The sequence below is a fragment of the Hyla sarda genome, chromosome 3, assembly GCF_029499605.1.
Source record: "Hyla sarda isolate aHylSar1 chromosome 3, aHylSar1.hap1, whole genome shotgun sequence".
NCBI classification, from domain to species: domain Eukaryota; kingdom Metazoa; phylum Chordata; class Amphibia; order Anura; family Hylidae; genus Hyla; species Hyla sarda.
Window position 1 is genome coordinate 153,624,337 of NC_079191.1, and position 19,686 is coordinate 153,644,022.

The 19,686-nt window shown below is 42.1% G+C and overlaps 2 long non-coding RNA genes across 3 annotated transcripts in view; both read left to right on the plus strand.

Annotated features, from left to right (window-relative positions):
• Positions 1-19,686, plus strand: part of LOC130361793 (uncharacterized) — a 409,253-nt gene that overhangs the window by 276,195 nt on the left and 113,372 nt on the right. The window lies entirely within an intron of this gene.
• LOC130361795 (uncharacterized) overlaps positions 1-19,686 on the plus strand; it is a 144,375-nt gene that overhangs the window by 97,670 nt on the left and 27,019 nt on the right. The window contains exon 1 of one of the 2 annotated variants that reach the window (XR_008891159.1): positions 18,315-18,389. The exons of the other annotated variant lie outside the window; for it this stretch is intronic. This is a non-coding gene — a long non-coding RNA (uncharacterized LOC130361795). Of the gene's footprint in view, positions 1-18,314; positions 18,390-19,686 lie in introns of those variants that run through there. 2 annotated transcript variants of the gene reach the window in all.

Genomic DNA, 19,686 nt, shown 5'->3' on the forward strand with positions numbered 1-19,686 from the left:
ATTACAGTGTATAAGTCCAGAAAACAGGGTTGGACTTTGGGATAACCAAGACGAGGCTTGGAGCCAGATGTATACGTCATATCTAGCGCTGGTACGCTGGTTCATTCACAAACCACAGCGACCAATCATCATAGAGCCGCACATGACGTCAAAATAGTTAGTAGCCAATAGAGCACGTTGTCGGCTGGAGGAATGTACGTCGTAAAGGTCGCTTCGTATGTGATAAATACGCCGACCAATCGCTATGAAGTGCAGAGCGAGGTGGCCAATCAGAATCACTTGTATTCTGTCAATGGATTGTGCAAGATTCAGATTTCAAAAAACGGCTGCTAAGCCATTCAGATCTTTTGCCGGATTGTTTGGTATTATCTGGTAAGGTGCTCGTACGTACACATACGAGCACCTTACCAGATAATACCAAACAATCCGGCAAAAGATCTGAATGGCTTAGCAGCCGTTTTTTGAAATCTGAATCTTGCACAATCCATTGACAGAATACAAGTGATTCTGATTGGCCACCTCGCTCTGCACTTCATAGCGATTGGTCGGCGTATTTATCACATACGAAGCGACCTTTACGACGTACATTCCCCCAGCCGATAACGTGCTCTATTGGCTACTAACTATTTTGACGTCATGTGCGGCTCTATGATGATTGGTCGCTGTGGTTTGTGAATGAACCAGCGTACCAGCGCTAGATATGACGTATACATCCGGCTCCAAGCCTCGTCTTGGTTATCCCAAAGTCCAACCCTGTTTTCTGGACTTATACACTGTAATACAACGCTCGCTCATAAAAGACTACAGATATATAGAATTTTAACATAATTCTACGCAATCACATGCTTTTTATACTTGCATTGTTCTTTTATAAGTCTTTGTATAATATGTGTAGAAAACTGATCATATGCATTTTTTAACAGTGAATGTGAATTTTATTGAAAACGCCCCTTTGTGGGCAGTACAGAGTTTTTGTTTTTTGAGCCTTTTTTTCTTATATAAATGGCGCCCGACTGTATGTACCTTATAATATTATTCCTTGCAATTGAGAAAGAGGGAACTTACCCTCGAAACGCGTTTTGCATTTCCACATCTCAGTTTATGTTTCAATAAATGAGATTTTAAATTATAAGACTGAAACTCCATTCCGTTCTCTACAAGGCAGCACCACTGCAGACCAATTTTTTTGCAATTTTTTGCATCACTCCAAGAAGGAGTGGCATACTCTACCACTCCTGAGAGGAAACTATTGTCAAACCAGTGAGTATAAGCTTTAAAAAAAAAGCCTTTTTGCTCTTTCCTGGTACCTGAAATTGCTTCAGGCCTACATCCTGCAATAGGAAACTGCAGTTTAACCTTAGTGAATACTATTTTAACACTATACACCAACTGGAAGCCAACCAGAGAAGATCTCCCTAGTAAAGCATTTTAAGACTTTGACATCTCTTATATCTGTACCACAGGAGAGATTTGTTTTCCTAATTCTTCTTCCCAGGATTTGTATTGCCAAATTGACTTCAGTAAATAACTGTTCAATTGTTTTGTTAAACCCTTGTGTGGCTACCTTATTGCACTGTGAGCAGCACGGACACCTTCATTTACTATGCAACGCAGGGTAAGCTCCAGGGGACTGAGACTTTCATTACTAGTGCACTTCTTGCTGTATTTACCTTAAAAGTTCCCCCAGGGCCAGAGGTTCCACTGTCGCTGCTGTGATACTAATCCTAGTGACTGCCTGTACTACAAGTCCCTCACTTTTTCAACTCACTTTGAATCTTAATGTAAAGAATAAAGAGTTGAACATTACTTTACACTTAAAATGACACATTACATTATATTCTTCAAGATGAAATGTTCTGTGTTTTTAGTACAAAATTTTAAACATGTAGAAACCTCTCTATACCTCTTTGCTATGCCATCTAATGATATTTATGTTTATTTATTAATTTCTATAGTTTTTGGCTATTATATACACTAGAGATGAATGACATTTTTTAAAATTTGATTTGGCCGATTCGCCGCATTTTCCGAAAAAATTTGGTTCAGTGCGAATTTATTTGCAGCGAATAACTATTAAAAAACGGCTATTACTGGGCTACAGAGAGCCTCAATAGGGGTGTAGAACACTTTGCCTTGCTGTTACACGCATAGGGTGTGTGCTGTGTTAGTGAAATGATACTGTTATTCAGTATGACATGCAGATTCCTTTGGAAATGTCCTTCATGCCATGAGAATGTGGTGGCAAGAGTTACCTTCCGTTCTAGACTTCTTACCTGGTTTTTATGGATAAAAATTACTTATTTAAATTCTATTAAATTTTATTTCAAAATTTACAAGAAACTTTTCATAAAGTATAAAAAAAAAAAAGTATTTTTGCTCCTGAGGCGAGAACAGAAAATTGTGCCCCCCCCCCCCTTACCCACACACACACACATTTTGGCTTGGGGCACCCCTTGGAGAAAAAAAATTAGGACACCCTTACCGAATAGTTTTTTAAGTATGTTTTTTTATGTAAATTACTGTACGGTTTTATGCAGCAAAATTACATACTCACAAATGACATATTCACAGATCAGAGTCATTCTCTTCTTTTTTTCTTCCCCATCTGGCACAGGACATCATGATAATCTGTTCCAGCCAAAACTCTTGGGCGGAACCTGCAACACAAACATATTAGTATTAGGCTCTGCACTTTTCCAGCATTATCCTCCCCTTTTCCCTACAAATGACTCCAGCCTCCTCCAAACACAATGCCACCAGCCTTCCCACAATGCAAAATAAATTATGATTATTGATTACATTTACAAGACCCTTTTTTTTTAAATAAATTATGAAACATCTTTAAACAAAGTCTGCAAACTACAAGGCTCTTATAACCAGCCTTACCCCACACAGTGACAGAGGGATGTACATGGGTGACAGGGGTGTAGAGGGGTGTACATGAGTAACAGATGGGCATACAGGGTTGACAGAGGGGTGTAGAGGGGTGACAGAGGGGTGTACAGGGTAACCGTGGGGTGTACAGGGGTGGCAGAGGGGTTTAGAGGGGTGACAAAGGGGTGTATGGGATTACAGAGGGGTGTCCAGGGGTTACAGAGAGGTTACGAGGGGGTGACAGAGAGGTGTAGAGGAGTGAAAGAAGGGTGGGTGTGCACTACCTGAAGCTGAGTAGGCCTCTGTCAGCGCTGCCCCTGCTCCTTCCCTCCATCCACATCATTCTGCTGAGGGACAGGGAAGAATCCAGAGTCCAGAGCTGCAGCATCACCCATCCCGGCACTGCACACAGACTTCCCTCCCACCTGAGCTACACGTCTGTGACTCACAGGTGTGCAGGCCTGGGCAGAAAAATCGAAAAACGTTAGCGACAGATTTCTCACCAGAGTGTAATGTGTGCTGGACCCCCTTTGCGCCCCCTTGCAACAGCGCACCTGAGGCGATCGCCTCACTCACCTCATCGGAGCTACAGCCCTGATTACAGAACATGCAAGTGCAAAAAATACAAACTTCAAAAAACTCTAAAATCTGTGATAAAAGTGCTAAAAAAAAAGAGGTAGTATTATATGTGACAAGGTCATCAAGGGTGATTTAAAAGGGGGGCAGTTTAAGTTGTAGAAATTTCCATAAACCTGGTGAGGGGAGCTCTGAGATTAATGTTTTGCCACCAGTTGGTTTCAAAATTTTTTATCCAGATTTGTAATTTTCTTCTACTTAAAAATCTTAACACTTCCACTTCTTGGAGCTGGAATAACCACGGCTGCTGGCACCAGACTTGCCCTCCAATGGGTCCTCAAAAAAGGATTAAAAAAAATTTAAATACATTAAAATTAAATTAAATAAAAATGTAAATAAAAAATCTCTTTAATATCCTCAATTGTGACACCATATGGTCCCCCGACCCTGCTGCCACATCCAGATGCTCTGCAGCAGTGATTCTAATAGCGACGCCTGTAATCTGCATGTGGCTTGTACATTTTTAAATAATATTTCATATAATTTAAAGAAATAATTGCTATACAACTCACTGACTGTTGACTGGGGGTGTCAGATGTCACATGGGATGAAGTGGAGGACCGAGTTAACCAATTAATGATGGCAGATGGGTTGCTGGTCGAGACATGACCGCTAACTGATATCCGGAGCTCAGGCCTCTAGCTGCGACTGCTGCTGCCACTTGCCCCTAGTCTGCTGCGACCTCTGCCTGATCAATTTAGGCCTCGTCCTCTCCTTTGTGCATGTCCTGGCACTTCTCTGCCTGACATACTTAGTGCATATATGAGGGGAGTACAATACGCTCTACTGCGCTTAAAACAGTATTTGTCTACAACACCAGCAGGTGTGTACTTGAGACTTTAACAGGAACAAAATTGTGCACCACTTAGATGCATGTATGTGGTATGCATTTATGAGGGGAGGACAATGCGCTCCAGTACGTTTAAGGGTGCGTTCCCACTTGGCGTATATGCAGTGTATTTCAAAATTTTTGGCAGCAGCGGGAAATACACTGCATATTCCTCGCTCACTATACACACAGGGCTTTCCGGCGGCAGCCCTATATGTGTAGTGAGTTTTGGAGGTGGAGCCACGCGTCACCGTCATGCCAGCACACGGCCCCACCTCTAAAACTCGCAACACGCATAGGGCTGCCGCCGGAAAGCCTTGTGTGTATAGTGAGCGAGGAATTTACAGCGCATTTCCCGCTGCTGCCACAAATTTTGCGCAGCGTGAAATAGGCTGCGTATACGCCAGGTGGGAACGCCCCCTAAAAAAGTATTTGTGTACAACACCAGCCGGTGTGTACTTTTGCCTGGCCTTTCACAGTATCTAGGACATTGAGACTTTAATGGGAACACCACTTAGATGTACGTATGTGGTATGCATTTATGAGGGGAGGACAATGCGCTCCAGTGCACAACACCAGCAGTACACACCAGTGCTGAAACACACAGCTGTGTACTACACCCAAAATTGCACTCTCTCTCAATCTCACTCCCTTCCCTATCAGTGCTTCTAGGCAGGATTTGTGCTTGAGCTGAATCGCTGCTGTTCTGTGCAACACATTGTGCAACACACTGCTCTCTGTCCCTCTCTGTAATAGAACGCTGTAGTGACTGGGAGGTGAATCACTGCTGTAAAAATGCTTTTCAGTGCAACACACACTGCTCTCCGTCCCTCTCTGTAATAGAATGCTGTAGTGACTGGGAGGTGAATCGCTGCTGTAAAAATATTTTTCTGTGCAACACACACTGCTCTCTGTCCCTCTGTGCAACAGAACGCTGATGTGACTAGGAGGTTAATCACTGCTGGAAAAATGCTTTTCTGGCCAACACACAGTGCTGTCTGTCCCTATATATCTCTCTGCAATGAAAGGCTGAAGTGACTGGCCACAATATGGCTGCCGATTATATAGGGCTCTGACATCACAGGGATGGCTGGCTGCTGATAGGCTGCATGCTCTATGTGATTCAGGGTCATCCCGCCTACCCTTGTTCCCGCCTTCCCAGGATTCTTTGCCCCATGTCCTCACATGTGGATCCACCATTTTAGATGCCCTGGAGCCTGGACCGCACTAAATGGAGTTTAATTAAAGGGGTACTCCGGTGGTTGATTTTTTTGACTATATGGCATCTTCTTTGTAAGTTTAGTTTTTTTGCAATAAACATGTGTTATATGTTTTGGCAGCATGTGTGTCTTTTTTTTACCTGTTTGTTGGGCAGGAAGTTCTGTAGTTCTGAGTGTTTTCTTTTACTGTTGTCTACAGTTCTGAGTCTGTTGTGGACAAGATGTCACAGCTTTTTTTTCTCTGTCTGCATGAGAGGAATAAGCCACGCCCCCTCATCTCATCCAGCTGAGTACACAGCTCCTCACCTCCCCTCCCCCTGCTCTGTATTCTGAGGACGCAGGTCTGCACAGGAGAAGGAACACAGAGAAGATAAGTGTTATCTGAAGGGGAGGATGAGAAGGTGCACGGGCTGGGGATGTATGGACTGCAGGAGAATAAATCTCATACTGGGAATGATCTCTATGGGGGAGATTTATCAAAACCTGTGCAGAGGAAAACTTGCCCAGTTGCCCATAGCAACCTATCAGATCGCTTCTTTCATTTTTCACAGGCCTTCATAAAAATTAAAGCAGCAAGCTGATTGGTTGCTATGGGCAACTGGGCAAGTTTTCCTCTGCACAGGTTTTGATAAATCTCCCCCTATATGTGAAGGGGGAGGGGGGGACTCCTGAATGACACATGCTGGGAGTTGAAGTCCCGGTTGTGTGTGTGTGTGTATGCTAGTGTTTACAAACCAGTGTGCCTCCAGTTGTTGCAAAACTACAACTCCCAGCATGCCTTGACAGACTTTGTAAGCAGAAGAAAAGAGAAAGGGCCCAAAAAGGTGCCTAGTGCATTACCCTAAAAAATATATTTCAAAAAACCCAAACTAAGGGGTCTAATAGATGGCCGCTCACCTGGAGCGTATAGTATATACGCATATAACCTCAGTTTGAGGTAATCATGAAGGAATCCGTGCAAGTCTATAGGTCTTCAGGATGGATCCAAAAGGAGATCCTGTTGATGAGCTTAATAATAGAAAAGGTGACCTTTCATCAGGCGCTCGGAGGTCCAAGGAAGTCTCACAACCAGGTCATGGAGGTGGATACGAATTCAAGCTTTATTAGTATACAACAACGCCTTTCGGGGTTAGCATACCCCTTCTTCAGATTGACAGATTTGTCAATCTGACGAAGGGGTATGCTAACCCCGATTTTACTAGTGGGAAATGTTGTTTCAGACTTGCAGGATTCCTCTCTATTTACTATTGGGAAAAGTCGGGAACATTTTCTGACCAGCTTTTTCTAGGTGGAAATTTCCAGTCATTCATCCACAGGATTTTCTGTGACTTCAATAGTAAATCGGTTGAGTTGTGAAACCACGCCCCTTTTTTTTACTTTATGACAGACCACGCCCCTTTTTTCGGCTTTTCACAGTGAAATGTCGCGTTTGTCGGATTTTTCAGGCGCAGATTGTCGCAGACTGGCGCAGACATGTCGCAGACACTCTGCGCCAAAATAACCTGACAAAAACTGGTCGATTTCAGCTAAGTAAATGAGGCATATTATGTGGCATACAAAGTGAGGTTATGAAACTCAGTGGGCTTGTATTATGTCAGAATATAAAACTAAATGTTCTTTGCTGCTTACCATGAAATGAAAATCAAAATCTTTGAAATTTTACAGAACAGTACATGTGAGTGGTATATTCAAAACTGTCTACACTTAGCGGAAAAGATCTGCATAGAAACAACATGCTCATTGTGTTGTGGAAATGTTGCAGGTTTTTATACCATATTTAACCCCTTAATGTCGCAGGGTATTTTCCATTTTTGCATTTTCATTTTTTCCTCATCCCCTTATAAAAATCATAAAGTTTTCAATTTTGCACCTAAAAATCCATATTATGGCTCATTTTTTCCGCCTGATTGCTCCTGCCTGGATCTTAGGAACGGAGCAGTCATTCAGCGATCGGACAGTCATTCAGTGATCCAGCTGTCCAGCAAGCTGTTCGGGACACCGCAATTTCATTGCGGCGGTCCCAAACAGCTCCACTGAGTTAACCGTCAAAGTTTACTTTCACTTTAGACGCGGCGATCAACTTTGATCGCCGTGTCTGAAGGGTTAATACCGGGCATCACCGCAATCGGTGATGTCCGGTATTAGGCGCGGGTCCCGGCCATTGATGGCCGCCGGGACCGATGCGATATGACGCGGAGTCAGCACGTGACCCCGCATTCTATCTTCTATCAACTGGTGCCAGAAAGTTAAACAGATTTGTAAAATACTTCTATTAAAAAATATTTACCCTTCCAGTACTTTTTAGCAGCTGTATGCCACAGAGGAAATGCTTTTCTTTTTTAATTTCTTTTTTTGTCTTGTCCACAGTGCTTTCTGCTGACACCTGATGCCCATATCAGGAACTGTCCAGAGCAGCATAGGTTAGCTATGGAGATTTTCTCCTTCTCTGGACAGTTCCTGATACGGGCATCAGGTGTCAGCAGAGAGCACTGTGGACAAGACAAAAAAAATTCAAAAAGATAATAATTTCCTCTGTACCATACAGCTGCTAAAAAGTACTGGAAGGGTAAAGATTTTTTAATAGAAGTAATTTACACATCTGTTTAACTTTTTGGCACCAGTTCATTTAAAAAAAAAAGTTTTCCAGCAGTAATGGGGTTTCTGGAGGCCTGCATAATATTTATTGAGTGTACATAGTTGCCTTTAGCAAAGTCAAAGTGGAAACCTATAGAATATAAACTGAACAATGTAAACAGAAGATGAAATGAGAGCTAGCATTGTCAGTCATTTTCATGATCATTATATCAGATATCTAATCAGATCATGATCAGATAGCTCGAGGCAACAGTTCAAAAACAGAATAGAAACCTTCCACTATAAAAATGAATGAATGAAGTCCTATTTGCAGGCAGCATGTTATAAGGCAGGTAGAAATAAACAGATTGATATATAAATTTGTGGGGAAAATGCAGTATTACTCGTCATCTATTCATGTATATCTGAGTAGTGATGTGTGTGGTCCTTCTTCAGCTATCTGTGTATAAGCATGCTTATAGGGAGTTGCCAATCACTGAGTAGGACCCCCCATTTAACTACTTGGCCCAGAATGAGCAGAGATTTACATGAATAAACGACAAATTATCCTGGAAACTTTCCCACAAAACAATATATCAATCTGCTCAGCTCCTCCTGTTTAGTGTTAAGCGGCATAGGCCATATTCGAATTCGCGATATTTCGCGAATATATGGATGAATATTTGTCATATATTCGCTAAATTCACATATTCGTAATATTTGCGTTTTATTTTCGCATATGCGAAAATTAGCATATGCGGAAATTAACATGAGCGAAAATTCGCATATGCAAGCATTAACGTATGTAAATTTTCGCATATGCGAAAATTTGTGCGCCAGTCTCACACAGTGGTATTAGAGCCTTCTTTACACCACACAAGCTGGAAGCAGAGAGGGATGATCACTGATGTGTACTGTGAAAAAAAAAATATTCGTAATTTCGTATATATAGTGCTATATTCACAAATATTCGCAAATTTGCGAATTTGCGATATTCGCAAATAAAATTTGCATTGCCAATATTCGCGAGCAACACTACTCCTCAATAACTAAACCCCAAGGCCGGAGCCCGGGGTGTAAACCTCTATTGCTTACCCCTTAAAAAATAACTTTTATTAATTATTGTCATTGCCACCATTGCCTCTTGAGAAAGCCGCGGAGGTGGCGAAACATGTAGAGGCGGCAATTGTGGGATCTTTTAAGCGACACCAAATTGATCCTTATAATAGGTAGCCCCTGCAGGGCTACCTAGTTACTTAAGAGGAGACTGCTCCCACATAACGAACTCACTGTTATATTTGGATCACCTGGTTGTCAGTTTTAACCTTATTTTGTAGTTGGGAGATATCTTTCAACAATAATTAATAAAAGTTATTTTTTAAGGGGTAAGCAATAGGGGTTTACACCCCGGGCTCCGGCCTTGGGGTTTAGCTATTGAGTTGATATATGGCTCCTTACTACTAGGGTAGTTTGTTCAGTACAACACTACTCCTGTTTTATAACATTATGCTATCAGATTAGATTATATTTTTGTGGTGGCAATTTCCCTTTAACCCCTTCCTGACCTATGATGTACTGGTACATTATGGGTCAGGTGAAGGGAATATTACGGAGACCAGTGGGTCATAACCGGAAGATCCCCGCTGCTATCAGAAGCTGACATCTGCCAGTAATGACGGACGTTGGAGCTGGCTCTGCTGTCTGTCATTTAAATGGTTAAATGCCGTGATCAATAACCATCACAGCATTTTATCATTAAATAACGATCATCCCTGGGGTCTAGGGGACGATTACATCGCAGAGCTACAGACAGGTTGTGGGGAAGAACGGACGATTGCTTAACCCCTTAAAGTTTACGACGTATATTTTCGTCTCTGGCCGGCTCCCGATCTGTGATGCGTGCTCACAAGCTGAGCATGCTTCGAACCCGTGGCTAATACCAGACATCGCCGTTCTGGCTAATGTCCGGTATTGACCCTTTAGACGCCACAATAAAAGTTGATTGCGGCATCTAAAGCGGGAAAATATGCTGCCGGTTAGCTTAGTGGAGCTGCTCAGGACCGCCACAGTAAAAAGTGAACAGCTGAGAGGACAGCGGGAGGCTCCCTACCTGGCTCCATGTTGTCCGATTGGCGTTTGATTGCTCAAAGCCTGAGATCCAGGCTTGAGCAATCAAGCGCAGCATTGAACAGCCCTTTGGGGGCTATAACATTGCAGACAAAAAGTGTAAAAAAAAGTTAATAAATGGGATTTAACCCCTTCCCTAATAAAAGTCTGAATCACTACCCTTTTCCCATTAAAAAAAACTGTAAAAAAAATAGATAAACATATGAGGCATCGCCATCGTAAATGTCCGATCTATAAAAATATATAATTAATTAAACCACACTGTCAATGGCGTACGGGCCAAAAAATTCCAAACCATAAATAAAAAATAAATAAAAAAAAAGTTTGATCAAAACAAAAATGGAATCAATAAGAACTTCAGATCACGATGCATAATATGAACCCTCATACCACCCCATACGAGGGTCAGAAGAGGACATTTTTAAACGTATTAATTTTCCTGTATGTAGTTATGATTTTTTCCAGAAGTACGACAAAATCAAACCTATGTAGGGTATCATTTTGATTGTATGGACCTACATAATAAAGATAAGGTGTAATTGTTATCAAAAATTGTACTGCGAAAACGGAAGCTCCCAAAAATTACAAAATTGTGTTTTTTTCTTCAATATTGTGTTTTCTTCAATGATTTAAAAAACGCTTGGTTCTTAAGGGGTTGAAGGGGTACTCTAGTGGAAAACAATTTTTTTTAAATCAACTGGTACAAAAAAGTTAAACAGATTTGTACATTTCTTCTATTAAACATCTTAGTCCATCCAGTACTTATCATCTGCTAAATACTAGGGAGGAAGTTGAGTTGTTCTTCTCTGTCTGACCACAGGGCTCTCTGCTGACACCTCTGTCTATGTCAGGAACTGTCCAGAGTAGGAGCGAATCCCCATAGCAAACATCTAATGCTCTGGACAGTTCCTGACATGGACAGAGGTGTCAGCAGAGAGCACTGTGGTCAGACAGAAAAGAACTATACAACTATAAAATCTTTATAATTGAGTATTACTGTGATGCAAATGACCCGCAGAATACAGATATGTTAGTTTTACTGTAACCTTTACGATATAAAAACAAACCCCCCCAAATTTGTAAAATAGGCCCCCAAAGAAGAAGCCCTCACAGCAGCGCCTGCGCTCTGCAACCATAACAGAGCACTCACCCTCTCTCGCAGGCTCTCATGTCCTAATGACGTGAGAGTCATGAAGTTTGCATATTCAGGAAGTTGTCGGACGGGGAGTGAATATTGATGAGGCAGGGAAGCTCAGCAAACTGGCTCTCTCCCAAAACTGTGCAATGGCAACGGAATTAGGAATGGGCAGAACTCAGGAAACAGTACACCTAGTACACACAATACACCTATGTGAGTAACCCCTCTTTTACACCTATTTACTGGCACTATAACTTAGTATATTGGGTTTAGTACTTTTGCTCTGTCAGTTTCTCTTTAAGAGACAGAGCTCTCTCCCTTTTAAACTTATGTGATATGTCTGGGGACTGTACCTCAAAAAAAATTTATAAATATTATCAATAAATCTCTTTGAGGTACGTGTCATGAAGTTTATGGGTTTATTCTATTTTACTGCTTGTATTGCCTCATATACACCTTCCTTGGCTTCTTACAAAGCGTACAAAGTTTTTGTAATCTGGTAAAAGTACGAAAACAAAAACAATACGAAGGAAATCATTACAAATAATCTCAAGGACAACTTTTCTTTTTTAAATGTTATTAGGCTGCAATGTAAAAAAAATATCAGTCTGTTGTCCTTGAGCTGACAGTCGTCTGTGTTATGTAGTGTGCCTTCGTATAGTGTTGATTGTGGAGAGAATTCATCTTGCAAGCTCATCTTTCCATGTAAGAATAAAAAACAATTATTGAAGAACAGGAGGTACACTCTGTAAGTCTATTCATACAATGGCAGTAATTGTTACAGGTACAGCAGGCAGCAATACCTCCTTATTGATTTTCTTTTGGGAACATTTAATTGTTGCACACATTTATGTGTGTGTGGTCTTTGAGCAATGAAATAAAGCAACTGTGTTACAAGCCACTCGCTCTAGACACCCTTTGCAGGCAGGCATGCTCTGAAGTTTCTAAATGCTTACATATAAGAAAATATTAATAAATCTTCTAACATGTCTACAAAAATGTTAGCAATGATACCAACACACACACACACACACACACACATATATATATATATATATATATACATACACACACATCACGGTTGGGATGGTGTTCTTGGGGTTGTACTCATCCTTCTTCTTCCTTCAAACACAATTGAAGTTTAGACCAAATAGCTCTATTTTTTCCCATCAGACCACATGACCTTCTCCCCTTCCTCCTCTCGATCATCCAGATGGTCATCAGTAAACTTCAGATGGGCCTGGACATGCGCTGACTTGAGCAGGGGGGCCTTGTGTGTGCGCTGCAGGATTTTAATCCATGACCATTACTGTTGGTTTTGTTGGAGACTGTGGTCCCAGCTCTCTTCAGATAATTGACCAGGTCCTGCTGTGTAGTTCTGGGCTGTTCCATCACCTTCCTCATGATCATTGATGCCTAACTAGGTGAGATCTTGCATGGAGCCCCAGACCGATGGAGATTGACCGTTTATCTTGAACTTCATCCATTTTCTAATAAATGCACCAACAGTTGTTGCCTTCTCACCAAGCGGCTTGCCTATTGTCCTGTAGCCCATCCCAGCCTTGTGCAGGCCTACAATTTTATCCCTGATATTCTTACACGGCTCTCTGTCCTTGGTCATTGTGGAGAGGTTGGAGTCTGTTAGATTGAGTGTGTGATGTCTTTTATACAGGTAACAAGTTCAAACAGGTGCAGTGAATACAGGTAATGAGTGAAGAACAGGAGGGCTTCATAACCTCTTGGGGACCAAGGGCGTACAGGTACACCCTTGCGCCCTGGTGCTTAAAAGGGTTATCCACCATAAGGTGATTTTAGTATGTACCTGGCAGACAGTAATGGACATGCTTAGGAAGGATCTGCGCTTGTCTTGGGGCTAAATGGCTATGTTGTGAGATTACCTTAACACTGTGGCTAGCTGTTTGTGAACTAGTATTTCCTGGTTGACTTTTCTTTTTTTGAATACAAATCCCATAATTCCATCTTCCTCCCTCCCACACATCAGCCACCCCAACCATTGAAACATAAATGAGCTGCATCCATTCAAATCAGTGTGGCTGTCAATCAGGGTGCCTACATCCGTTGCATTAGTTGCGGATTGATCCCTCCACCCATTGAAGCAGACAGGCTCCCTGTCATCAGCTGACTAGTTAGTCAGGTCTCAGCCACATTGCAAGCTGGGAAAAATCACAGAAGTGAGTGAAAATCACAGAAGAATTGTGAGAAAACTGTCACACACAGGTACAGACACTACAGTATATTATGAACTACACTAACTTTACAGCCCCTGTAGCATAGTCAAATAAAAAAAAATCCTGGAATACCCCTTTAAGGACCAAGGGCGTACCTGTATTTCGGTCCCTGCCGCGCGGCTGGCATCCCGCGTGGGCAGGCATCCCGTGGCAATACCTGGGGGGTCCTGAGAACCCCCCCATGTTAGCGATTGCCACAAATCGCCGATTAATTCAGATCGGCGATTTGCGGCTATTACCTGTAAGCAGTCTCTAATGACCCGATAGCCCGGGAAATAGGGATGATGTCAGAGACAGCTCCAACCATCCCGAAGGATAGGAGCGATCCCCTGCCATTGGTTGGTTAGGACTGACCGACCAATGGAAGTTGGGGGAGGGATGGTTAAAGTTGAAATCCCAACTTTGCCCAGCCCTGGATGTCCGGGCAGAGCTGGGGGGAAGATGGCTGCAGGTGCCGGAGCGGCGAGGGACCGGCGACAGGCAGCAGCAAGGGACCGGCGACAGGCAGCGGCGAATGACCGGCAACAGGCAGCGGTGGGTCCGGCTGCAGTAAGGAGGCGGCGGCGGAGGCAGCAGTGAAGATCAGTAAGGAACTCCCAGCAGGAAACTCGCTGTAAACCCTGCCTGTGTGAATGTACCCTAAAAACACTACACTACACTAACACAAAATAAAAAGTAAAACACTACATATACACATACCCCTACACATTTACCCCCCTCCCCCCAAATAAAAAAAAATGTCTCATTCGACACTGTTTCCAAAAGAGAGCCTCCAGCTGTTGTGAAACAACTCCCAGTATTGCTGGACAGCCATTGACAGTCCAGGCATGGTGGGAGCTTTGAAGCAGCTGGAGGCATCCTGTTTGGGAAACACTGCCGTAGGATAATTTTGGTATCGGAGGCAAGTCTAATTCTTGCATCCGAGTCCGTCCCTATGCAAATCCTTTATTTAGGCCTCAAATGCGCATGGCGCTCTCTCACTTCAGAGCCCTGTCTTATTTCAAGGCAACAGTTTAGAGCCACATATGGGGTATTTCTATACTCTGGGAGAAATTGCCTAACAAATTATTTTTTTTTGGGGGGGGGGGCTTTTTCTCCTTTTACCCCTTATGAAAAGGTAAAGTTGGGGTCTACTCCAGCATGTTATTGTAAATTATTATTATTTTTTTTTACACTAACGCTGGTGTTGCCCCATACTTTTCATTTTCACAAGAGGTAAAAGGAAAAAAAAGACCCACAAAATTTGTAATACAATTTCTTCTGAGTATGGAAATACCCCATATGTGGACATAAAATGTTCGGCTCAGGAGTGAGAGCGCATCATGTGCATTTGAGGTGATTTGCATAGGGGTGGCTGAAGGTTACTGCGGTTCTGACATAAACGCATAAAAAAAAACCCACACCCACATGTGACCCCATTTTGGAAACTATACCCTCAGGGAACATAACAAGGGGTATAGTGAGCCTTAACACCCCTCAGGTGTTTGAATTTTTTTGTTAAAGTTGGATGTGAAAATGAAAATTTAGAATTTTTTCACTAAATTGTTATCCAAATTTTTTTATTTTCACGAGGCGTAATAGGAAAAAAGCCTCCCAAAATTTGTAACACCATTTCATCTGAGTATATAAATACCCCATGTGTGGATGTAAAGTGCTCTGCCGATGAACTACAATGATCAAAACAAAAGGAGCGCCATTGGGCTTTCGGAGAGAGAATGTGTCTGGAATTGAAGGCCATGTGCATTTATAAAGCTCCCATGGTGCCAGAACAGTGGACCTCCCCCACATGGGACTTCATTTTGGATACTACACCCCTCACAGAATTTAATAAGGGGTGCAGTGAGCGTTTACACCCCACAGGTGTCTGACAGATTTTTTGAACCGTCGTCCGTAAAAATGAAAAATTGTATTCTTCATTTGCACAGCCCATTGTCCCAAATATCTGTCAAATGCCAGTGGGGTGTAAATGCTCACTGCACGCCTTATTACATTCCGTGAGGGGTGTAGTTTCCAAAATGGGGTCACATGTGGGGAAGGGGGGTCTACTGTTCTGGCACCATGGGGGCTTTGTAAACGCACATGGCCTTCAATTCAAGACACATTCTCTCTCCAAAAGCCCAATGGCGCTCCTTCTGTTCAGAGCATTGTAGTTCACCCGCAGAGCACTTTAAATCCCCATATGGGGTATTTCCATACTCAGAAGAAACGGGGTTAAATTTTGGGAGGCTTTTTCTCTTATTACCCCTTGTTAAAATGAAAAATTTGGGTAAACAGCATTTTAGTAAAAAAAATTTAAAATGTATTTTCATGTCCAAATTTTGCGGAAATTTGTCAAATACCTGTGGGGTGTTAAGGCTCACTGTACCCCTTGTTACGTGCCTTGAGGGGTGTTGTTTCCCAAATAGTGTGCCATGTGGGACTTTTTTTTTTGCTGTTCTGGCACCATAGAGGCTTCCTAAATGCGACATGCCCCCCAAAAACCATTCCAGCTAAATTTGCTTTCCAAAAGCCAAATGGGGCTCCTTCTCTTCTGAGCATTTTAGTTCACCCGCAGTGCACTTGATGTCCACACATGGGGTAGTTCCAGAAATGGGGTTACAAATTCTTTACAAATGGGGTTACAAATTTTGGGGGGCATTTTCTCCTATTACCTCTTATAAAAATTGTAAATTTTGTGAAAAAAATGCATTTTTGTGAAAAAAAATTTCATTTACACATCCGACTTTAATGAAAAGTCGTCAAACACCTGTGGGATGTTAAGGCTCACTGTACCCCTTGTTACGTGCCTTGAGGGGTGTCGTTTCCAAAATAGTATGCTGTTCTGGCACCATAGGGGCTTCCTAAATGCAACATGCCCCCCCCCCCAAAAAAAAAAAAAAAAGACAAATTTCCTTTCAAAAAGCCAAATGTGGCCCCTTCGCTTCTGAGCATTGCAGTGCGCTCACAACGCACTTTACGTCCACACATGGAGTATTTCCATACTCAGAAGAAATGGGGTTACAACTTTTGGGGGGTATTTTCTCCTATTGCCTAAAACTGCATTTTAGTGAAAAGTCGTCAAACACTTGTGAGATGTTTAGGCTCACTGTACCCCTTGTTACGTGCCATGAGGGGTGTAGTTTCCAAAATAGTATGCCATGTGTTTTTTTTTTTTTTTGCTGTTCTGGCACCACAGGGGTTTCCTAAATGTGACATGCCCCCAAAAAACATTTCAGCAAAATTCACTTTCCAAAATCCCATTGTCGCTCCTTCGCTTCTTAGCCCTCTAGTGCACCCACAGAGCACTTTACGTTCACATATGAGGTATTTCCTTACTCAAGAGAAATTAGGTTACTGTGGCAGTGTGGCAAGGAAAGGGTGTATTTCCTTGGCTCACTCTGCAGAAGCTCTCACCTGCTTCTTAGGTAATGAGGCAGGAAGGAAGGGAAGTGTATATGAGATGGAGACTCAGTCTAATCTAGGCTCTTCCTAGGAGACAGCATGTGGGCTGTAGGGAAGAGACAGAGCCTGCTGAGGAGTACACAGCCCGAGCTATGAGAGGCTCAAAGAGACTGCCATGAATTGTCAGTAGAAGGTTGCAGGGGACATATGTTTAACCGGCTGAGGGAAGCTCAGCGGTTGTTAGTCAGGACAAGCTGATCTGTTTAGTCAGTGACCAGACTGTCTAGGATTTGGTTTTGTTCCTGTTTTTTTTGTTTATTTCTTACCCTGCAACCTGTCTAATAAAACTGGCAAGGTGCCAGATTTGCATTATAAGCGTTTGTTTGCTGGTTTATTGAGAAGAAACGCATCCTGTGGCGTGGTCCAGGACGATCCCAGAGCTAATCCCCAAGACGGATCGTCACAGTTACACATTTTGGGGGGCTTTTTCTCTTTTTACCCCTTGTAAAAATTGAAAAACTGGGTCTACAAGAACTCATGTAAAAAATGGAGATTTTGAATTTTCTCTTTCACTTTGCTGCTATTCCTGTTTAACATCTAAAGGGTTAACAAACTTTCTGAATGTCATTTTGAATACCTTGAGGGGTTCAGTTTTTATAATTGGGTCATTTATGGGGTATTTCTAATAAGAAAGCCCCTCAAATCCACTTCAAAACTGAACTGATCCCTGAAAAATTCAGATTTCTAAAATGTTGTGAAAAATTGGAAAATTGCTGCTGAACTTTGAAGCCCTCTGATGTCTTCCAAAAGTAAAAACATGTCAACTTTATGATGCAAACATAAAGTTAACATATTGTATATGAGAATCAATGTATAATTTTTTGGGCTTCAAATATTTTTTTCGAGCTTCAAAGTTCGAAAAAGGCAAAATTTTCTCATTTTTCATGACATTTTCAAATTTTTCACCAAGAAATGGTGCAAGTATCAACGAAAATTTACCATTATGTTGAAGTAGAATATGGCACGAAAAAACAATATCGGAATCAAATTCATGAGTAGAAGCATGCCAGCGCTATTAATACTTAAAGTGACAATCGTCACATGTGCAAAAAATATGTTCTGGTCCTTAAGGTCAAAAAAATGGTCTCGGTCCCCAAGGGGTTAAAGAAAAAATAACAGGTCTGTGAGGGCTGGAATTCTTACTGGTTGGTAGGTGATCAAATACTTATGTCATGCAATAAAATGCTAATAATAGTTTTTTTAATCATAAAATGTGTTTTTCTAGATTTTTGTTTTAGATTCTGTCTCTCACATATGAAGAGTACCTATGATAAAATTATTTACAGACCTCTACATGCTTTGTAAGTAGGAAAACCTGCAAAATATGCAGTGTATCAAATACTTGTTCTCCCCCTGTATATTATCCTCCAATGGGAACCCACAGACTTTGTTGACCTAACTAGAATACCCTACATGGCTTAGGCCTAACATAGACTACACTACCTTAGCTATGACTCTTTACAGTGATGAAGCCTCACACAGCTCACACAGTCTGTTTTATTTGGCTTTTCACAAGGCTGAGGTCTCACAAAGCCTAACCAGACTTTATGACACTCTCCTAGACCAACACACTGGCCCTCATTTACTATTCTAAACCCGACCTCTTTTGTCGGGTTTTTTTGTCGCATCTTTGTCTGCGCCATGTCGCAGACATCGTGCGCCAGTCTGCGACACTATGCGACATTTTTTCCCGACAGACCCGATGTGGATTCTCCCAAACCCGAAAAAGGGGCGTTACCCGACATTTCTGAGCTTTCCCACGTATTTATTAAGGTTTCCAACCCGAATTTGTTGAATTGTTGTGGATTTTTTTCCCGACAGCTCAGAGGAGTTGGAAACCAAAACCTACAAAACCCACGTGCGACAAACAAGATGCGACATAATAATAAATACCAGGGGAAAAAAGCAGTCGGGTAAGAAAGCAACATAGACTTACAACCCGATTTTCTTAGTAAATGAGGGCCACTGACTGTCTCTTGGTGACAACACTCTGGCCTTGCTGCACATAACACACCTATACTTCTGGACCTCTGCTTCAACTTCTGGTGTCTCAATTCACAGATTCCACTCAAGCACACCATCCCTTGCCCCAGGTTTTCAGCCCACAAGTGTATTTCAGTGGACAAGTTCAGGCCTACTTCTATCTCAGGGCTCTTTGTGGTCTCACTGTACACTACCCATGTGGCACTAAACATTGCCTCTATATAGACTATCATCCTCCTGTAGTCTATATAGAGGCAATGTTTAGTGCCACATCTGTAGTGTACATGGGCAGCCAAGACATGATTAGTGTTGCTCTTCATGTATGTTGTCAGGGTATGGTACATTCAGTGACAAAAACAGGATCATACAACAGTAGATCAGTAAAGGCTTTTCAAATAAAGGGTAATGGAAAGGTTTCCCTGATCCAGCATTACACAAGCACAATTTGATCTCAACCTAGGCACTAAATATATAGCTATAATAACACAATATTTTTTTTTATTTAATCACTTCAGCTTTGGTCAGAGTCATTGAGTTCCACTTGTCCCAAAAGTTTTTTTTTACATAAAGAATGCACCAACACGCCAGCTTGATCTGAATTAGTCTAAACAACAG